Raw genomic sequence first — 3660 nt, forward strand, 5'->3', positions numbered from 1 at the left:
TGTGTGTGTTATGTGGTCTGTAGTGGCTGTGGTACGGTCTGTGGTGTTATTATGTTGTTGTGTTGTGGTGACTGTGTGAGGCTGCTGTGTGAGTGTGTGGGGCTGCTCGGGCGGCCTGTGGTTAGCCGTGGAGGCTGGTCTCTTTGAGCAACAGGGGGCCACGTACGACGTGGTCCACTGTCTATGTGTCCGTAGTCCCGAGCAGACTCTGAGGTGACTCCACCCCTCGCAGGCATTACACTTGACTGAGGTGGAGTTGTGGTGTAATCGTCTTCGGCATACACAGCAGGTGTATATTTCTGGCCNGATAGTAGTTCCAAGGGTAAGAATTCCGGATGTACTCAAGGAATTCCACAATGGTCCTAGTGGAGGGCACCTGGGAATCACGAAGACCCTGGAGAAGGTTAAGCAGAGGTTCTATTGGGTTGGTTGTCGGCAATCGGTCGCAGAGTGGATTGCTAACTGCGCGGAGTGTATTGCAGCTAAGGGACCGAAATCCAGAAGTCATGGCCAGATGAAGCAATATAACTCAGGCGAACCTTTCGAGCGGATTGCCATGGATGTAGCCGGTCCATTTCCTATGAGCGCACAGGGAAACAAATACGTCCTTGTGGTTATGAATTACTTTAGCAAATGGCCGGAGGTATTCCCGTTTCCAAACCAGGAAGCTAAAACAGTAGCGGAGGTATTCACCTACAATTGGGTTGCGAGATACGGTGTACCTATAGCGCACTCTGACCAGGGAAGAAATTTTGAATCGGCGGTGTTCCAAGAGATGTGCCAGATACTGGGTATCCGGAAAACTCGAACGACGGCTCTTCATCCCCAATCAGACGGCATGGTGGAACGGTTCAACCGAACCCTGGAAGAGCATTTGCGGAAGGTCGTGGACAAGAATCAGAAAGATTGGGATGTTCGCATACCCCTACTCCTGATGGGATACCGGTCAGCAGTGCATGAAGGTCGTGGACAAGAATAAGAAAGATTGGGATGTTCGCATACCCCTACTCCTGATGGGATACCGGTCAGCAGTGCATGAAACAACCGGTAAAACTCCTGCAAGGGTAATCTTCGGCAGTGAGCTCCGTTTGCCTAGTGACCTGAAGATTGGAGTAACTGGCGATGCAAGGAGAATTGGGAAAGAGACGTCCAACATCCTGGAAGAGGAGTTAAGAGAAATGCATGATCTTGTGAGACAGCGAACTCAAATTATGAGGGACAAGATGAAGGCCAGGTATGATAAGGCAATGAACTCCGAGGGTTTCAAAGAGGGAGACTTAGTGTTGCTGTACAATCCACAACGGAAGAAAGGTTTGTCCCCAAAACTACAATGCAACTGGGAAGGTCCGTATAAGGTCGTCAAACGGCTGAATGACGTAGTGTATCGAATCCAGACCGTTGGGAGACCAAGAAACAAGATGAAGTTGATGCTTTTGGAAAGGCTTACAGCGTTTGGAGCGGCAAGTGTGTCTGATTGGGACGATCAGACTTAGGTGGAGGGCAGTGTAGCGAATACTGCGGCAACGAGAAGCGAACAACGAGAAATAGGCAGAATGTTCGAGGAATGACGTAGAATGTTCCACAAAGAGAAACGTGAAGTTGGATGAACACTGCGAACAGCGAGAGAAAGAGAATGAGCGATAAACTTCAGAACGTTCTAGAGTTGCCATAAGTATGAGCGCAGGTATATAAGGGCGCCGCCACAGCGAAGTGGGTTAGTTACAAGTCAGCAAGCTACAAGTTAAGTGAGCAGAGAAGTGAGTTGCGAATAAGCAAGCTATAAGTTTAATTGTGTTAACAAGTTTAGTAAAGCGTTGTTATTGCTTTAACAAGTATTGTAAAGTGTTTTACTGTATTAGCAAGTATTGTAAATTGTTTGTTGTACAATAAAGTTAATTGTACTACAATTTGGTCATCGTTAGCATTTATTTAACAATCCAGCGATACGAGCTGGAAGATATTTGGGAAATCCCTCAGGGCCGGTTTTTCAATGTCTGATTAGCACAAGTCGGAGGTAGAAGCTCCGGTTAAGCACAACTACTGCTTTATCGATCACATGTTACATGCATGATGTCGAAATCGTCGATAGTGTAGTGGTAGTGATAACCAGACATTGAACAACCGGCCCTCAGGGTTTCAAGGATAATCGTAACAATATCTTAATGCGCTAATGTATTTAACGAAATAAATGAAATGAAATGAAATCAGCCTTCATATAACATTTTTTCGAACTATTGAATTAAGGCTTTCCAACCTCATCCTATTTCGAATGTTAGTTTTTGTTGAATTCATTACGGAAAAAACGCGCTCAACAAAAGCATTTGAGTGCGGCAAGGATAATGAAGGCTACCTTATTTATATTTCCAAACATTTTATTGCCTGTTGCGGCCTTCACTCCGTAAGCAATTATTCAAAATTCTTCAGAGTCGGATGGAATACCGTTCTGAAAAAAGTTATTCCATGGGAAAGTTAAAAGCTTTAAATATTCAGTTTTCGCTGCTTCTCTTTCCGTCAAATTCCAATAGTGGATTGGCAGGTCCCTGAAACTCGCATACTTGTGATTCAAACACTTATCTGGTAACAAAATCAAAGCTTTTTTAAAAGTATTTAATTGACTAGGTAATCGTTTCAAAAGGTCTTCGATTAGGTTGATTAAAAATGTTTGACAGTCTTTTAATATGATTGTTAAGTCAAGTTTATCACGTCATTAGCCTCTTCTGTAAAATTAGCTTGGAAAACTAAGTTTTGTATATTTTTATAATTGGAAAAATTTATTCGAAGGGAAAAAATCGTCAAAAATCGCCAATGCCGTTTTCCTAAATCGGAAATCTGGACACTCTGTTCAAGAGTGTTCTTAATATATCGAAAGAATAGTATCGATACTTGCTTGGTATCGGTTTGGACAGCATTCAGTAAAAAATTATCGAGTATTTACTTGAACTCGCTGGTATCGTTTCATCCCTAGTCTAGTCCCTAGACAAAATCAGAGGGTTCAGCAGTCGAGTCGATCTCTGTTTGTGTTGAATGTAAGTACAGTGGGTAGGTTTGTGTTAATATTTTGGAACTTTCGTTTAGAATACTAAATATATAGGATTTGCTTTTGCATTAAATAACTTCATAATAACGGGTAATATGATTTAAATAAAACTTGAATTCTTTGCAAAAAGCAAATATTTTGATAAATGGATTACATAAGATAACATTAGCGGTGTGCGTAAGGTCTAGGTTAGGTACATATGTACGTCTATGTATACGGTGAACGCTTGTATAGAGTAGTGGGTGTTAATTTTTAGGGTTACATAAACTCTTGACTTAACTATAAATGGCGAAGCCATCAATGATGCCAATAACCTGATGGGCCGATGCTCTAAGTTAATTTAAATTTGTAGCAGTAACGTGCATGATGAAAAGAAGATAGTTTCATTTAAAAACCTTTGATAAATAAGTTTTTGACGTTTCATAAATTGTACAAACTTCTGAGCTACCTTGCCACATTTATAGCAATCAAACAATACATCAGAGGATTTAATGTTGTGCGTGGGAAATGTTCGGTTATTTGTACAATGATGTTTTGGCGAGGGCGGAGGGTGACGGGGTGGGAAAATTTTAGAATAGTAACCCCCGATTACGGAATTAAGGAAAATAGGGGGGGGGGGGGGG

At 42.0% G+C, this 3660-nt stretch overlaps 2 protein-coding genes across 4 annotated transcripts in view; both read left to right on the forward strand.

Annotated features, from left to right (window-relative positions):
* LOC108362101 (uncharacterized) overlaps positions 1–3660 on the forward strand; it is a 19712-nt gene that overhangs the window by 11840 nt on the left and 4212 nt on the right. The gene's annotated exons all lie outside the window — the stretch shown is intronic.
* Positions 2936–3660, forward strand: part of LOC108362099 (cytochrome c-2) — a 49403-nt gene continuing 48678 nt past the window's right edge. Inside the window, exon 1 of one of the 3 annotated variants that reach the window (XM_017614952.1) lies at positions 2936–3026. The gene's annotated coding sequence lies outside the window, so the exon portion shown is untranslated. Of the gene's footprint in view, positions 3040–3103; positions 3128–3660 lie in introns of those variants that run through there. The other 2 variants (XM_017614953.1, XM_017614954.1) reach the window with 2 other exon arrangements.

The sequence above is a fragment of the Rhagoletis zephyria genome, unplaced genomic scaffold (genome assembly GCF_001687245.7).
Source record: "Rhagoletis zephyria isolate East Lansing unplaced genomic scaffold, Rhagoletis_zephyria_1.1 Rzeph_scaffold_00932, whole genome shotgun sequence".
NCBI lineage: Eukaryota > Metazoa > Arthropoda > Insecta > Diptera > Tephritidae > Rhagoletis > Rhagoletis zephyria.